Here is an 18,831-nt window from a genome sequence, read left to right as displayed (position 1 = left end):
AAGAGTCCTTTGGATGCTTTGACTTTTCTGAATATCTCCCAACCTTCAGGTGCTAAAGGAGGGGCATCGGGACTCCAGTGGACCCTGGCAGTGTTAATTCTGTCTCATCTACTCCTCTACCACCCCTGACGCATGCACGCACGTGCACACTTACGCAGAAACACACACACTGCAGCTGCTCCACAGCTTTTCTGCATGACACCAAGGCTCAGAGTAACAGCAGGGCACACCCTGCCCTGCTTGCTGGTGGCGCCCGAGGCATCACAACAAGAGATGTGGATGGAGGGAAGTGTTTATCTGCCTCGCTGGGCCCTCCCTTCCCATTCCGCAAACATACAAACAAACAGATTACAGGCAATCTGACAATTTGCCTCAGGCTTAGACACCACAATCTGTGCCCACGGCAGCTGGCAGAGCCAGAGGGAGCGGCTGGAGGGGTCAGGGGGGGTCAGTTGGTTACACTTGCCGGCCTTTCAAGGACTGAAAGCATCACCAGTCCCAGGAATGAGGATGCATCTGAGACTCTACTTCACACACACAGCTATCCATTCCCTTCCCTCAGAAAACATACAGTGGTACCTCGGATTAAGAAATTAATTCATTCTGGAGGTCTGTTCTTAACCTGAAACTGTTCTTAACCTGAGGTACCACTTTAGCTAATGGGGCCTCCTGCTGCTGCCACTGCGCCACCACCACACGATTTCTGTTCTCATCCTGAAGCAAAGTTCTTAACCCAAGGTACTATTTCTGGGTTAGCAAAGTCTGTAACCTGAAGCGTCTGTAACCTGAAACGTCTGTAACCCGAGGTACCACTGTACAGCTGTACATCCAGACATAGCTCTACATACACCACTTTTAACTGTGGGTGGCCTCTATAATAAAATTGCAAAGATGTCGTCACGCTCCTGTTTGTGTGGCCGCCAATAGGTGGCCTCGCAAACTGCAGTGTGGTGACAGAACTGCAAGCAGTCAGCCCAGGTAGGTTGGCTGGCTGGCTGGCAAGCAAGCAAGCAGGTGGCCCCAGCGAGTGACAGAAGAACAGCCGGAACAGGGCAGGGCAACCAACCAGCAACCAGCAACGCTCTGCTGTGCACCTCACATCAATACCATCCTTTCAGCCTCAGCAGCACAAGACATCTGAGGATGAAGAAAAAGGATCAGAGCAGGACAGGCGCTGGAGGGCTGCAACAGCCTGTCCTGGCTGTTCCTCTGTAGCTCATCTACGCTGTACTACAAGTCAAACAGCATAGAAATGAGTTAGTTGAGAGTGAGAATGAGGAGGAAGCAAGGAAGCAGGCAGTTCCCGCTGGTAGGGAGGAAGGGAAGAAAGGTGATCTCCCCTTCACACACCCCCCTCCGCACTCCTTGGGGTTACCACTGGCTGCTGCTGTCAGAAGAAGGCAGAAAAGGCTGCATTTTAAAATGCAGGGTTCCTTCTCTATCTTTGTGTGGCAGCAGCAGGGGTAAATGGGGGGGGGGGGAAGCTTTTTTCTCTCTTTCACCCCCCCCCCATGCTCCCACCACTGCTACCTGCTGTCTTTGCTACATGAATGCTGGCTTCTCCATCTCTTTGAGAGGCAACCAAGGCAGAGGGGTTGGAGGATGAATGAAGGGGCTTTCTCCCTTTCATTCCACCCCCCCACCACCAACAATGGTGGTGAGATGTAAATGGGGGGGGGGGAGTTTGGCAACGTGTGAAAAGGGGGTTGGGGAGCTGTGAGGGGAAGGGATTTTGTTTTTGGGAGGGCATGAGGTGTAAAGGGAGAGGGACAAAGTCCTGAGCAAGCTGTAAAGGGGATAACTGGTCAGGTGGAAAGGGAGAGGGAGTTTGGCCAGTTGTAAAGGGAGGGGGGTTTTGTCAAGGGGGTGAGGTTTCCCCCCCTTTTTGAATATTTGTTTAATGCTGCTGTTTTTGAAACCATAATCTATATTGTATTTTAATCTGCTTTTATTCTTAGTTATGGATTTTTTTTTATTTTAAAAAATCAAGCCACCTGATGCTTCTATTTTCAGGAAAGCCAGGATGAAGAAAACCTTTCAATATTTCCCCATTGCCCTCTTTTTATCAATCCAGTGTGGGGTGTAGTGGTTAAAGCAGGCAGAACCAGATTCAAATCCTACATGTGGCCTCTAGAGCTCAGTAGGCAAATCTTATCCTACCTCACAGGGCTGTAGTGAAAATGATCCCAGCACACTATGCATTAACACACATTTAATGCACATGGAATGAGGGACGCGGATGGCGCTGTGGGTTAAACCACAGAGCCTAGGGCTTGCCGATCAGAAGGTCGGCGGTTCGAATCCCCGTGACAGGGTGAGCTCCCATTGCTCGGTCCCTGCTCCTGCCAACCTAGCAGTTTGAAAGCACCTCAAAGTGCAAGTAGATAAATAGTTGCCACTCTGGCAGGAAGGTAAACGGTGTTTCCATGTGCTGCTCTGGTTCGCCAGAAGTGGCTTAGTCATGCTGGCCACATGACCCGGAAGCTGTACGCCAGCTCCCTCGGCCAATAAAGCAAGATGAGCGCCGCAACCCCAGAGTCAGTCACAAATGGACCTAATGGTCAGGGGTCCCTAATGCACATGGAATACCGGGAACTGCAGTTTTTACCCCTCATGGTGTGACAATTCACAGCACTGCGAAGAAGATACCATTCCCATAATTCTTTGGGGGAAGCCACGTGCGTTAAATGTGCAATATGGATGTGACCGATCACATGGGCTGAGGGAGAATCTTGTACACCACTGTAAATTCCTTGGAGGAAGAGCAGAATGAAAAAGGACGAACAATGTAACTAAAGCAGGGGTGACAACTTGAATAAATATATTGTGGGGGTCCTGGTAAGCCCTGCCCCACATAACCGATCACATGACGCAGTGCACCCACACCATTTGAATGGGAGTACCCATGAACTTTGTGGGGGCCCTGCTCCCTCAAATATTTTATTGTTGGGGATGAAGCCCCCGCAGCCCTTAGGAATAGGCTCCTAGGAATGTAGGGATGGACTGAACAGGAAGAAATTGTGCTTTCAAGGGAGGGATAGCTACATGGGATTTATGGAAGGGAGGGCAGGCTTCATGTTGGGGGGCAGGACCTCAGTTAAGTATTTTTATTGATTCACTTGATTTAGGTGGGGAGGCAGCTGCCCATGGATAGCTAAATCAAATGAGTTGATGGGCTCTGTGTGGGGATTAAGGAAGGTGTTTTGAGTCAGGGCTCCAGGACTTGTTTTCGGTGTCACTGGAAACCAGGCAGAGGGCCTTCTCGGGGGTGGCACCTACCCTGTGGAACGCCCTCCCATCAGATGTCAAGGAAATAAACAACTGTCCGACTTTTAGAAGACACCTGAAGGCAGACCTGTTTAGGAAAGTTTTTTAAATGTTTGATGTTTTATTGTGTTTTTAATATTTAATATTCTATTGGAAACCCAGCTAGATGGGCAGGGTATAATGAACATATTATTATTATTACTATTACCAGTAAGAGAGAGAAAGAGAGAAACAAGAGTGTCTCCGAGAAGATGACCCCTCCACACACGACTCCCTCCCATCTCGAGAAAGATGGAGCAGCAGTCAGATAGAAGTAGGGAGGGCGGAAACAAGAGAGATGGATAGATAAACGCGATTCTCTCTCTCTCTCTCTCTCTCTCTCTCTCTCTCTCTCTCTCTCACACACACACACACACACACACACACACACACACACACAGTGGATCAGCTGCTGCTGTGAGGCTCAGCCTGACCTACATATCAGCAGTCAGAGCGCTCGCCTCCTCGCTGGCGCTGGGAGGGAATCTGCTGCTGCTGCTGCTGCTGCTGCCGCCGCCACAAACTCCCGCCCCCTCACCCGCAGGCCGGGATGGCGCTCCTAGCTCCCGGAGCTGCCCACGGCAGGGGCGGCGGCTTCCCACGGGCAGCTGCACGCGAGCGGGTGCAGCCCCAGGCTGCGGCAGGTCGTTGCCACCGCGCGGGCTGCTTGCTTCGGCTCCCGCGCCTTCGAAGCCGGGTCACCGGAGACCCCCGGGGCCGCCTTTGCGCAGCCCGGCGAGGCGCACCGTTAACAGTCTTGCGCTCTCCTGCCACCTCCGCTGCTTCATGCTTCGCAGCCGCTCCCACGTTGCTGATGTTGCTTGCAATAAGCGAGCAAAAAAGCAACTCTCTTATAATTTTTTTATTTTTTAAATAAAGACTCTGAGCATGTGCAGTTTTTGCATTTAAACCATTTCCTGCTGCTTCCTGGGTGGTCGTCTGGGGCCTCTCTGGCCCCGCACTCCAGCCCTAGCTCAGCTCCGCAGTTGCCTCCCTGAATGTGTTTGTTTTCCCTCTGGCACCAGAGACATCTGTTATAGACATAATTAATTTAACGTAATGGGCCTCTAAACGGTTTTTGAAGGACTGAGCACTACTAGGAAAGCAAAGATGAGAGAGGCCTCGGATCAGATCTCCCGGCGCTTACCTGGGTTCTGCCTCCATTCATTCCCCCTCACACTCATACACACCTGAGCAGCTCAAGGCTTTGTATGCTGATGCTATTAGCCCCATTTGCCCTCACAAGGATAGGTGCCAATTCCTTGGGGGGCTGAGGTCCCTTTGGCTCCCTCATAAAATATTTTAGGGGGCCAAGCCTCCTCAGAATTCATGGGCCATGCCATTCAAATAGTGTGTCTTGTGACCAATTATGCCCCCCCCGCATATTTTATTCAAGTTGGTACACCCTTGCTCACAACAATCTTGTGAGGTAAATTGATCAGGGAAGGAGCAATTGAGCTTCATAGACCAAGCAGGGATTCACACCTAACCCAGCTCCCCACCCCCACCCCCCCACCCCGTCCAAAGCTACACCACCACACTGGCTCCATAAAGCCAGGACCTACATTTTCACCCCCAAATGCACAAATAAGAAATGCCTGGGGGCATTTCTCCCCCTCCCCAATGTCTGGATAGAAAGGTGTGGATAGGGGAGATGTTGAAACATGTACCTGTGGTGCCTGGTGAAGCATCCGTGGAGCAGAAGGCAAGGAGGCCAACAGTAGGTGGTGCCAGAGCCAACGAGGGGACAGAGCAAGCTAACTAGGTTTGCCCCCATCTTCCTCCTCCCTGCTGCGTTTGACAAGGACAGTACAGTGGTAGCTCAGGTTACATACGCTTCAGGTTACAGACTCCGCTAACCCAGAAATAGTGCTTCAGGTTAAGAACTTTGCTTCAGGATGAGAACAGAAATCGTGCTCCGGCGGTGCAGCAGCAGCAGGAGGCCCCATTAGCTAAAGTGGTGCTTCAGGTTAAGAACAGTTTCAAGTTAAGAACAGACCTCCAGAACGAATTCAGTGCTTAACCTGAGGTACCACTGTACTGAGACTGAGAGTGGGGAACTGACAGGCAACGCCACGCCCTGAACATGTTGTAAAAAGAAGGCAGGCAGGTATGGGCTGGCTGAGGGCAAACTGAAGTTGGTGGCACAACACCCCATTCATGATCCATCGGATCATGCCCACTGCCACCACCCTCACCTTTGGGTGTTCAGTTGAGGCTCTACAGGTTTGGTTGGGGACCCCGTTTTTCATAGGGTTCCCACCAGAGCAGCCAAAGTCTATGCAGGTGCAACTTGTCCCCTCAGGTTCTGTTCAGAAATTTTGGTGAATGGGTGGGCAGGTGGCCAGTTCTGCAGATAAAACCCTCCCCCCCATCCACAACCCACATTTTCATGGTTATAGAGCATGAACAGAACTATATCCTTGAGGACCCAGTTGTATCTGCCCACCCACAAATGTAGTCACCTTAATTTCTAAGCCTTCTGTTGTAATGACCCAAGCAGGGTTTGTCTCCACAACTACGAGGACTTGGAAACACAAAACTGCAACAATCAAAGGCTAAGACTGAGACAGTGCACGCATGCATCCCTTCTTCACACAAGCCTGTAGCTGCCAGATCAGAACCCAGAGATCTTGCCCCTACCCCACCCTTAATCATACTGAGGCAAAGGAAATGATCCATTAGTTCCCCGTGGTCTATAGGAAAGTTTCTTCCTCAAATTCCACATACAGTGTTACCTTGGTTTTCAAACGTCTTGGTACTCAAACAACTTGGAACCCAAACACTGCAAACCCGGAAATCAGTGTTTCAGTTTGTGAACTTTGTCAGAAGCCAAATGTGCTCCGTTTTGAGTGCTATGCTTCTGTTTTGAGCGCCACACTTCCGTTTTGAGTGTTATGCTGAGCTCTGCCTGTTTTTGCTATTTATTTTGCATTTTTGTTTTTACAGCTCTTTTTGTTTTGTTTTTGCCACTGCGTCAAACCAGTTCAGCTACTGATTGATTGATTGATTGTGTGACTGTAGTACATTGTTTATTGCTTTCATTTTATGGATCAATGGTCTCGTCAGATAGTAAAATTCATGTTAAATTGTGTTTTGGGGGTTGTTTTTAAAAGCCTGGAACAGATTAATCCATTTTGCATTACTTTCTATGGGAAACTGCGCCTTGGTTTGGAACGCTTTGCTTTTGGAATGGAGTTCCATAACGGATTAAGTTTGAGAACCAAGGTACCACTGTCTCTCAGAAGCCTACTCTGCAGTAACTCAGAACAAAACCTTTAGTGTGGCTACGCATGTACTCTGGAGTAGCACCCCTGTCTCAATAAGACAGGAACTTACTATTTGCACTTTTCAGAAACACTTGGATACATGTTTGTTCCAACAAACTTTCCCAATGTTTTGCTCCAAGTGTCTAATTTAAATTGTTTAAGTTTGGTTTTAAAGGCATTGGCTGGTTTTATTTTATTTTAAAAAACCCTAAAACCTCATTTTGAATTAATTAATTTTATAATGAAATGATTTTAGAATGTTGTATTATTTTATTGTTGTTAGCCGCCCTGAGCCTGGCTTCGGGTGGGGAGGGTGGGATATAAATAAAAAATTATTATTATTATTATTTATTTTGGCTGTTTCTGTTGTAGGCGACGGCCTTGAGATGATTGTGTAGAAGGCGATTAATAAATGGAGATACTGTAATAATAAATAAATGGTAATAAGTTAATGATGATGATAATAATAATAATAATAATAATAATAATAATAATAATCCACTTGTTGAAACTCCTCCCCACTCAATCTTTTTCCTTGTCCCCCTGCCCATCCTCTTCCTCTTCCTGCCATAGAGAGTAGCAAGCTGCCCTCTACCAAATCACATCACTGGTCCAAAGCTCAGTAAGTGTCTACTCTAGGGATGGGAGATGCTGTGGACCTCCAGAGTGGTGAGACTCCAACTCCCATCAACTTCAGCCAGCATGGCTATGGCTCAGGATGATGGGAGCTGCACCGTAGGTCTCTAGAGCAGCTTTCCTTCATCTGGTGCCCTCCAGGTGTGTTAGACTCCTAACTCCCTTCAGCCCCAGCCAGAGCTGTAACCTGGAAATGCCAGAGATTGAAGCTGGGGAGTTTTGCATGCAAAGCCTGTTCTCTACGGCTGGGTTATCTTTACTACATAAATCCACCTGCCTGTTTCAGTCTGTTGCAGAGACAGAAAGATAACCTGATGGTGATACTTGTGAATGGAGAAAGGGGAAATGCAGAAGACAAAAGGGATCGGGGGGAGAGATATGGATGGATAGATCCATCAATCAATGGAGGGCAAATAAATGAATTAGCTGATTAATTGAATATATTAATTAATAAGACTGTTAGTGAAGGGGGTAGGATGCAAGAGGAAAGCCTTTAGCTATTAGAACGTAAGAAGGATGCAGAAAACTGTTCTCCCCCCTCCCCATCCAGAATGAATTCACAGATCCCCTGACACTCATTAATCCAGCTAATTTGATCCGATTGTTTTAAAAAGCACTTTCAAATATTTGAGTCTCCTAATCCCAAAGCCAAATCTCTCAGCTGGTGTGAACCAGCCTGTTGTTGTTGTTTTGTTGTCTTTTTGTTGTTGTCGTCATCAATGGGACATGATCCCCACGTGATGACCCCCACTCTTGTTACAAAGTAGCTCTGCATGTGAGTTCATAAAAGACTGGATGGAGGAACGTGCTCTGTGTGTCTTGTATATGTCTATAGGTGATTCAGAGAAGCAGCTTCCCCAGGGGAACATTTTTATCACTGTTTATTTACTGCTCATTAACGTAATAGTGTGTATGGGGTGTTAGGGGAAGGCCACGTCACGCTCCTTCTGGGGCAGATTGTCCACCTTTGGTCTCCATCTTGCACTCAGCTCTCACCTGTAGCTCCTAGGAGCTGTCAGCATGCGACAGCGGCTGCACCTGGGAATGGCTTTGACTGGCTATCCACACCAAGTAAGGGTAAAGTAAAGGGTAAAGGGACCCCTGACCATTAGGTCCAGTCGTGGCCGACTCTGGGGTTGCGGCGCTCATCTCGCTTTATTGGCCGAGGGAGCTGGCGTACATCTTCCGGGTCATGTGGCCAGCATGACTAAGCCACTTCTGGTGAACCAGAACAGCACACGGAAATGCCATTTACCTTCCCGCTAGAGTGGTACCTATTTATCTACTTGCACTTTGACATGCTTTCGAACTGCTAGGTTGGCAGGAACTGGGACCGAGCAACGGGAGCTCACCCCGTCGCGGGGATTCGAACCGCCGACCTTCTGATCGGCAAGTCCTAGGCTCTGTGGTTTAACCCACAGCGCCACCCGCATCCCTAAGTAAGGGTAGCCTTGATAAATTAGGGACTTCTGCATGCAAGCAAAGACAGGCTGCAGCGGATGAGACCAATGGTGGGTCCAACAGTCAAGAAGGCAGTTCCTGCACATGGTGAATTGAGGGGCAGGTGGGGCTCATCAGCCCTGGGAAGGTAGCCCATCTAAGAGAAGGAGAACTCTGATTCTAAACCTCTAATTGTCTTGTGGGATCTTCAGAAGAAGAAGAAACTAAGGAGTAAACCAGCCTTCCTCAACCTCGGCCCTCCAGATGTTTTTGGCCTACAACTCCCATGATCCCTAGCTAGCAGGACCAGTGGTCAGGGATGATGGGAATTGTAGTCTCGAAACATCTGGAGGGCCGAGGTTGAGGAAGCCTGGAGTAAACCCAACACAAATCTTGAGTGGAGTCTACTCCATATATATCCCTGAAAATGATACTTAGGACCATACAAAAGATATTAAGACTGGGAGTCTTCCCTTTTTTTAACCTCTCTTCTGAGCAGGAAGATTTGGCAAGGCCTTTCCCCTACCACGAAAACAGGGCCGGCCCAAGACATTTTGGCACCTGAGGCGAACCATGAAATGGTGCCCCTCCCCACCAGGGAAGAAGGGGTGAGTGAAGTTCTACATAAGGAACAAGGGGCAAATAAATTATGCACTGAGGCCTGCTGTCCCTATGGATCCTGTCACCTGAGGTGGTTGCCTCACCTTGCCTCGTGGGTGGGCCAACCCTGCACAAGAAGCTTCTATTAATGCCACATTTCTGAATACTTCCTGCTGAGAAGCTACACAATGCAGATCACACAGTCTTCTGACAATCTGCACTTTCCCAGGTATCTACCACTATTAAGAATCAGTATATTCTGCCCACAAACACATACTCCGGCTGCAATTCTAAATAGAAATATACTTAAATGGAAAGAAGCCCCATGGAATTTAATGGGACATAGTTCTCAGTAAACACAAATAGGAGTGGTCCTTAAGACTGAAATTGAGAACCCAAATACATGCAAGTCTCTCTGATTTTTAAGCATGGAAAAGTAGAGGCAGGATTGTACTGCTTAAAACTAGAGATGATTTAACCCCAGCCTTGTTGTATGATCAGCATTGCCTTCCAGAATTCTGATGGTCCACTAATGTGCTTTAGACTGCAAAGCAAGAGTGGATACTCAGGATCTTTGAACAGTTAACTAATCTGAGCTAAGTGATCTTGAGTATCCACTACTCTTTGAGAATGCAAATGCCTTATTTGGTCCCACCAAGGCTGAATTCACAGGACCTTTCCAGACCTTCTTCTTAATTGTTAAGCTCCGCATTATACTTGAGCATTCACACAACAGAAAAGCCGCTTCTTGAGCTATAGTGGAAACAGGGCAAGTTTCCATGATATTTGCTTCCAGGAAAAAAAAATGTTTGCAAAAAATATGGAAAGGGATGTTATATTTACACTACAGTGGTGCCTCGCAAGACAAAATTAATTCGTTCTGCGAGTTTTTTCGTCTTACAAGTTTCTTCGTCTTGCGAAGCACGGTTTCCATTTTTTCAAAAAAATCTTCAAAAACCTCAAAAAAGGCTACCACACCGCGTGCTATGAGTTGCTCCTCGAAGTCAAGTCGCAACTGCACCTCTTCAAGCAATGCACCCTGTATTACTGTAACTGTTTTAAGAAAAAGGAAACAAACTTGCAAGACGTTTCCGTCTTGCGAAGCAAGCCCATAGGGAAATTCGTCTCGTGAAGCAACTCAAAAAACCAAAAACTCTTTCGTCTTGCGAGGCATTCGTCTTGTGAGGTACCACTGTACATTCCACTCCAGTTCAACTACATAGTTCCAGAAATGGCTTTTACATTATGTGAAAGCGCAGATATGATGTGGAAATGAATAGGGAAATGTCAATGAAAATGGAATAAGCTGTCATGTGAATGCAACTTAAGGTTGCATCATTCTTTGCAAAGCTCCTAGCAGCCAGGAGGTGTGCATGTGGGGGTCGATTAGACACTGGCACATGGTCCGGCAGTGGCCTGTGGTCTTATTTTTCTCCACCCCTGCTGTGGACTACATGCTACCTGCAAACTTTCACTATTGGCATGCTTCAAGCGGAAACTGCAACACAATGTTGCAGCGTGTGGAGTGCTCCAGTTCAAGTTGCTCCATTCTGTGTCCTCTCCCTCCTGGTTCACAGTTCCCACCCGCAACAGTCACTCAGCATTCTGTGACCACTGAGCATGCTCAGCCCTCATAGGGTTGTTTTAGAGGTCCCCCATGTGGGGGTTCCCCCCCCAAATATTTTTGTATTCCTGCAAACCTTGGGAGTTCCTCCAAGCCTGTTGAATACAGTGGTACCTCGGGTTACAGACGCTTCAGGTTACAAACTCTGCTAACCAAGAAGTGGTTGCTCCAGGTTAAGAACTTTGGCCCAGGATAAGAATGGAAAGCACATGCCAGCAGTGCAGAAGCAGCAGGAGGCCCCATTAGTGAAAGAACGCCTCAGGTTAAGAACGGACCTCTGGGTCGAATTAAGTTCTTAACCCGAGGTACCACTGTACCTCCCTCTGGTATGTGGGAGACACTCTTTTGGCTATCTGTGCAACGGTGCTTGCAGCCTTAATGTTGGCAATACAGATGGACAGGGAGTGAGATGGGCAGCCCTTCTGGAGAATGCATCTAGATTCTACTAATGACACACGAGCAATAATTTCATCACATGGGGTGCCTGCATTGGAAATGACGTCATTCCTATGGGAGTAATTAGCATTCAAAGTAGAAGCGGTATGGGATGCTCTTCTGGTTTCAAGCAGTCCTCCAAGAGCCAGGTAAAGATCAGAACCTGAAGAAGCAATCTATGAACAGGTGTGTGGGAGAAGAGCCAAAGGTCAGAAGAAGCCCCAGATACTGTCCAAAGGGGATTGGGAAAGTCCAAAACCAGCTATTCCTCCCCTTTTTCTCTCAAAATGCACATCAACACGTGCTTATGCAACCCCAAATGCACACTTCCATGCTCAGATGCTATAAATATGTTCAGTTTCATTATTCTATTCCAATGATGCTTTGCATTCCCCCCCCCCCCAAAACGTGACATGCTGCCAAATTTGGAGGAAGATCCAGTACATATTGTAAGTAATACAGTCCATCCTGGGCCTGCCAAATCTGGTGGTGCCACTGGCAAGTAAGGCTGTGTATAATTTATAATTTAATCTGGCAGTTTTATCTGCTTAGTTTGTTTATACACTATTGTACACAAATTGCGGTGGTTGGTGGGCTGTTGGTGTACATCTCTCTCTCTCTCTCTCTCTCTCTCTCTCTCTCTCTCTCTCTATATATATATATATATGTAAAAAGGTAAAGGACCCCTGGACGGCTAAGTCCCGTCAAAGGCGACTATGGGGTTGTGGTGTTTATCTCACTTTCAGGCCGAGGGAGCCAGTGTTTGTCCACAGACAGCTTTCCGGGTTATGTGGACTAAGCCTCTTCTGGAGCAATGGAACACTGTGACGGAAACCACAGCACACGGAAACGTCGTTTACCTTCCTGCCGGAGTGGTACCTATTTATCTACTTGTACTGGTGTGCTTTCATGCTGCTAGGTGGCAGGAGCTGGGACTGAACAACGGGAGCTCACCCTGTCGTGGGGATTCAAACTGCTGACCTTCCAATCAGCATGCCCAATAGGCTCAGTGGTTTAGACCACAGTGCCACCCGTGTCCCTTTCTATATATTTATGGCTCAGGGTGTGTGAGAGGAAGTGGGCAGTGGTTCCTGCAATGGAGGCCAGTGATCTGGTGCTGCCATAAGGTGTAGAGGATGCCAGAAGGAGATAGAAGGGGTGGGCTTAGGGCATGTGGTTTCTAACTATACATTTACGATTCTATGTCATGGATGCTTTAGCTGAGATTCCTGCATTGCAGGGGGTTGGACTGGATGACCCTCAGGGTCCCTTCCAACTCTATGATTCTACTCTATGATCTAACCATCGACAGAGGGATAAAAGAAGGGGGGAGAGTATGTTTTCAATAGAGTGTCGTGTGAGACAAAGAGGAGAGGAGTCTCCCTTTCTGCCTTTAAATATGGTTTAGAGCAGAGGTGGGGAAATGTGGTGGTGTTTTTTTCCCATATTTTCCGTATTCATTTGTGAGCAATTTCCTGGGGCTTGAAAACAGTTGTGGGCAGTGCCAGGGGAACAAAGTGGGCAGGCAGCAGATGCCAGTCTTGTACCGTGTAGGCTGTATTCCAGCCACACAAAAACCAGACTTCCTTACACAAAGAAACCTCTTCATCCTCCATGCAGGTAAGCAAGGTCACACTCACGTCGTACATTCAAAGCACAGGGCTTCTGCCCTCCCACCCCAGAACAAGAACCCAGTTTGTTAAGGGTGCTGGGAATTGTTGCTTTCTGGGGGAAAGCTCTGTGGTGTGGATGTCGCCCAAGTAAGAGGCATTATTGCAGTTTAAGGCGCTTGAGGAAGGGTCTGGCTTGAGTCCTGAGGGCCACAGAGGGAGACCGGAGGGGGGCACTTTTGTCCCCCAGGCCCAAAGTCCGCCACCATCTCTCGTTTTAGCAGGTAGAAGTCAGGTTGGGATCTGCTAATAGATCTCTGAGCGAAGTTGCAGTAGATTGGCAAGGATTCCTGACCTGATTTTTTAGCAGCTAGCTGTAACAAAACAACAGCTTTCCCACCTACATTTGCCTGCAGAAATGAAGGCTAACTAGAGCTGAACTTTTGTGATGTAAAGGCGCTCTGGGGCATTGTGGGGAATTTAAATGGTGACACAAATGCCCTGTATTTTTGTGGAATTTGCTTCCGTAATCTGTTATGACATGAGAGTTTGATCATTTTATGTTTGTATGGTCTTTTGCTATTTGAGGTATTTACATTCATGGAAGTTCTGGACTGTGCAGGTGGTTGGTTTTTTTTCCATGACAGGCACCCACATGGACAGATTTAAAATGGGATTAGATGAATTTGTGGCAGATTTGGCTAGCAATGGCTACCATTCACGATGGCTTTATACTTCTTCCAGTATTATTTCTACATTTTGCACCCAGACATATAAATTAGCTTATACAGATCTGTGTACAGACAAATCCTTTGTATTCTTTTTTTTTTTTATAAAAAAGTGATACCCTCCAACATTTATCTGATGAAAATAGGGACGTCCTATTCCATAATAATAATAATTTTATTATTTATACCCCAACCATCTGACTGGGTTGCCCCAGCCACTCTGGAACGCTTCCAACATAAATAAAAAACATAATAAAACTAAACAGGGCTGCCTTCAGATGTCTTCTAAAGGTTACTTATCTCCTTGGCTCAGGGGCTGCAGAACTCTATACCTTCCAACATTTCTCCGATGAAAATAGGGACGTCCTAAGGAAAAGTGGGACATTCTGGGAGGATCAAATCAGAAACTGGGACAGCTGCTGTTAATCTGGGGCTGCTATCCCTGGAAAACAGGGAGACTTGGAGGGTCTGAGTGATGCCTTTCTCTTCTTTGGGTGAGACTTAAGAGGCTGCTTTATTTATCTATTTATTTATTTATTTATTTATTTGCCACTTTATACTTTTACTAAAAACCTCAAAGCGGTGTACAGCATATTAAAACAATAAAGCAATAGCCGGGTGATGTTCCTCCGTCCTCATGAGGAGCCTCTTCAGTAGGGCTGGTGAGTGTGGGTATACCTACTATACCTTTAAAGCACATTCAAAGCACATCCTACACTCACTGTAGGTTAAACCACAGAGCCTAGGACTTGCCGATCAGAAGGTTGGTGGTTCGAATCCCCGCGATGGGGTGAGCTCCTGTTGCTCGGTCCCTGCTCCTGCCAACCTAGCAGTTCGAAAGCACGTCAAAGTGCAAGTAGATAAATAGGTACCGCTCTGGTGGGAAGGTAAATGGCATTTCCATGTGCTGCTCTGGTTCGCCAGAAGCGGCTTAGTCATGCTGGCCACATGACCCGGAAGCTGTACGCCGGCTCCCTTGGCCAATAAAGTGAGATGAGCACCGCAACCCCAGAGTCGTCTGTGACTGGACCTAATGGTCAGGGGTCCCTTTACCTTTACCCTCCCCAAATTCATGGGAACTGTAGTTTGTCAATATCCTGGGTATTATAGCCCTGTATGGGGAAACCTGGGGTCCCCAGGATTCTTTCATGGGGGTGGGTTGTGATTTGAATCTGCTTTAAAGGTGTCGTGTGTATGGCGGGGTGGTGGTGTCACAGTTGCTGGGGAACACCAGCAGAAAAGGGCCATTGCCCTCCTGTCTTGCACGTGAGCTTCCCATGGGCACCTGGTTGGCCAATCTGCGAAATGGGTTGCTGGATTATAGAGCCCTTAGGTCTGATTCAGCAGAGCTCCTCTTGAGTCTGCGCTGGGGGCGCTCCAGGGATTTGAATGTAATTTAAATGGTGGCTCCAAGTTGAAGCAGTGCTCACTGGAATGCCATAAAAGGGGATCAGCTCGGGCCCCAACAACCGCCCAGCAATGTTGGGCACTGACGCCAGCCCTGCCTGGTGCCTCTCCCTGGTGGCTCAGCAAGAGAGGTAAGTGAAAGAAAGGCTGCAGCCACACCTTGGCAGTGCCACAATGGGGCATATATTAAGGCTGCGAGAGCTCTTCTTCACAGAGAAACAGTGAAATAGGCAGGGCAGAGATGAGAACTGTGAAGAAGTGCCAGGAGTAAGAGCTATATAAAAGATAAATTATTTATACCGTGCCGGGTTTTTCACATTCACATCTTTAAAAGGATGTTCAGGGAGAAGAGTGTTTAAAAAAGAAAAGCTGTAAAAAAAGAAAAGAAAGAAAGAAAAGGCTTGCAGCATGGGAGAAGAAGGAGAGCCTTGTGGAGATCTGTCTGAACCGCATTTCTAAAAGAAGGTTATGAAGGGAGGGTGTCAAGAAGGGCGTCCTACATTTTATGTGACCAGAAAACCCAAATTCTCTAATTGAATCAAATGAAATAGATTTGCATGAGCCCGCTTAATCACAGCACTTCGCGTTGGTCTCAGAGTACAAGGGATTTCCCCCCCCCCCTTCCTCTCTCTTTGGTAGCAGCTGGTGTTCCTTTTTAGGAAACCATGCAGTGTGGAAAAAAGGAGGGATTTGGTGATGGGACTTGGATTCTGTGGTGAAACTCAATTCTGTGTGTGGCCGTGTGATGAAATTCAGTTTGACGACAAAATACAAGGTGACAAAACCCAGACTTCAGGGAATAAGGCATAACCCTTTCCTTAATGTACCACTTTGCTACATGTAGGCTACTCCCTCCCCCCCGCCCCCCATTTTTAAACACAAGGGAAGCAATCACAAACATGATTCTTCACAACCTGTAATCTGAAGTGGTACAGTCCAGAACCCCGCCATCTTAGGCTACAATCCTATGCACACTTCCTTTGGAGCAGGGGTGCCAACTTGAATAAAATATTGGTGGCGGGAGGAAAACTCTGCCCCACATAATGGATCACAACACACACACACACACCCCATTTGAATGGCAATGCCCATCAACTTTGGCAGGGCGTGCCACCCTCAAATATTTTATGGGGGTCCGAAGGGACCTCGGCCCCTAGGAGTTGGTTCCTATGCTTTGGAGTGAGTCAGGGTCAGGCATAGTCAACATGACACAGGAAGTAGAATGAAGTGGTATAGATCTGAGGATTTGACTGTACCACTTCAAGTTGCAGATGGGTGGTGGTAGACGATTATATTTTTGAAAACTCTCCATACACAGAAACCGTCCTGACAGGGAATGTGCTGAGTTATGTGCAGAATTCTTAGTAGCAGGATTTTAAAAACAAAACAAGGGGGAGCATTCAAAACAGGTGTCCCTAGCTGCAGTCTGAAGCTGTATAGACACTGTACCTCTGAAGCACATTCTTGCCCTCAAAGAATTATGGGCAATGCAATCTATTATTATTGGTTGCTGGGAATGGTAACTGTGAGGGGGTAAACTACAATGCCCAGGATTCTTTGAGGGAAACAGTATGTTTCACATGTGCTTTAAAGGTATAGTGTGTACACAACCTGTGATCATAACAGTCTGTTCTACCATCACAGGGTTCGTACCACCTTCGTCTTCTGCCTGGGTAAGGTAAGGTAAACAGGTAAAGGACCCCTGGACAGTTAAGTCCAGTCAAAGGTGACTATGTGGTGTGGCGCTCATCTCGCTTTCAGGCCGAGGGAGCCAGCGTTTGCCAACAGACAGCTTTCTGGGTCATGTGGCCAGCATGACTGAATTGCTTCTGGCTCCCAGAGAACCGTGACAAGAGCCAGAGCGCATAAAACACTGTTTACCTTCCCGCTGCAGCAGTACCTATCTATCTACTTGCACTGGTGTGCTTTCAAACTGCTAGGTTGGCAGAAGCTGGGACTGAGCAACAGGAGCTGGATTCTGCCTGGATAGAGCAGGCCTCGCACTGAACGCAGTAGAGCGAACTGGCTGTGAATGTCCTGATTCCACATAATGTGTGGATTCACAATAGGGCTCTCCTTTGTCAAGCAGACCAGTCTTGTAGGAACAACAGGAACTTCTGCATGCACAGCATGTGCTCTGCCACTGAGCCACAGCTCAGAACTTCCTAAGAACTTTCTGTTCCCATCGAGGTCGCTCCCTGAGCCCGCCACCACCCATCCCACTTGGGCCAGGCAACAACAGTCCCAGTGCTTTGAATGGAAATGAGAACTCTTCCATTCAAAGACTCTTTGCAGGGGTCCAGCGAGTGAGTTTATTTGCCACTCAACGACACAAGTATTTGGTTTAGGAAACAGGTTAGGAACAGCCTGCAAGGCTGGCATCATGCTTATCCAAGGGCCATGTTTTCTAGTCTCCTTTAAACATTATAAATTTCACCCAAATCTGCAGGTGGCTCCTGCAACTCAATGCTGGGAAAATTTGGTACAAAACAATCACAGTGCCAAAAATGCACCAGGCCTCACCCCACAGAGGGCCTCCCATGGTCCACCTCACAATGTCTCTCTGACTCTTTCACCGATGGGGCAGGAGAACTAATTGCTGTGAGATGTTGTGCTCACACTGAGAGCGCAGCTCCGTTCCAAAGTGGGATGGATCACAGGGGGGTCCTTCAGGGACTCAATGAGTACTTGAAACAGCATTGGCTGTTGTGGGAAGATTACAGAATGCATGTGAGGCATTGCCAAGGCAGACCTGACTCTCTGACTGACACACCAGGAGAATGAGCAACGACTGTGTCATTTATTCAACAATTGCCCACATTGTTGTTTTTAAAGCATCTGTTCAAATTCAGCACCATTGGAGCGAAGCGGCTGGCCTAAGCTAGACCACCGATGGAATTCAGAAGACACGGCAAAGACCCCTCAGAGAAGCTGAATTGGGGCAATCTCTTTTCATTAACAATGTCCAGAGAGGTAGCTGTGATACTCTGTTTTAGTGCAAGACTAAGGCTGTGTACCAGGGACGTGGGTGGCGCTGTGGGTAAAACCTCAGTGCCTAGGACTTGCCGATCGCATGGTCGGCGGTTCGAATCCCCGCGGCGGGGTGAGCTCCCGTCGTTCGGTCCCAGCTCCTGCCCACCCAGCAGTTCGAAAGCACCCTTAAGTGCAAGTAGATAAATAGGTACTGCTTTATAGCGGGAAGGTAAACGGCGTTTCCGTGTGCTGCGCTGGTGCTGGCTCGCCAGAGCAGCTTCGTCACGCTGGCCACATGACCCGGAAGTGTCTTCGGACAGCGCTGGCTCCTGGCCTCTTAAGTGAGATGAGCGCACAACCCTAGAGTCAGACACGACTGGCCCGTACGGGCAGGGGTACCTTTACCTTTAAGGCTGTGTACACCTTTTAAAGCACATCCGAAGCATGGGGGGCTGAAGAAGGAAATGTGCTTTAAATGTATGGCGTGCACACAGTCTAACACATTTTAACTACCACAACACACAACCTAATTTTTTTGCTCAACCCTCCTTGCCCCCTGCTTTGCTGTGGAGCATCTTGCCTGAGGAGCGCTCTGGAGAACTCGGACCCTTGCCACTGTTTCATAACATTTGGTTGGTCCTAACAAAAAAGTATTGTCCAATGTGGATTGTTGGATTTCCCACTCCCCCCACCTGATGGACCAAGATGGCTAATGTTGCTTTTTATGTTTTATTACAGCATTAGCTGTTGTAGGACTACAGGACACTTAATCAGATCCAACATCTGATGGACTGGGCTCTAGT

The 18,831-nt window shown here is 47.7% G+C and overlaps 1 protein-coding gene and 1 long non-coding RNA gene across 3 annotated transcripts in view; both read right to left on the bottom strand.

Annotated features, from left to right (window-relative positions):
* The window catches only part of LOC308460234, a 204,987-nt gene that overhangs the window by 119,334 nt on the left and 66,822 nt on the right, over window positions 1-18,831 (bottom strand). The window lies entirely within an intron of this gene.
* The window catches only part of TTYH1 (tweety family member 1), a 65,644-nt gene that overhangs the window by 43,615 nt on the left and 3,198 nt on the right, over window positions 1-18,831 (bottom strand). The gene's annotated exons all lie outside the window — the stretch shown is intronic.

Source organism: Podarcis pityusensis (assembly GCF_964106645.2).
Source record: "Podarcis pityusensis genome assembly, chromosome: 13".
Taxonomy (NCBI): domain Eukaryota; kingdom Metazoa; phylum Chordata; class Lepidosauria; order Squamata; family Lacertidae; genus Podarcis; species Podarcis pityusensis.
Note: the sequence above shows the minus strand (reverse complement) of the source record. Positions and strands in the feature narration are given on the sequence as shown.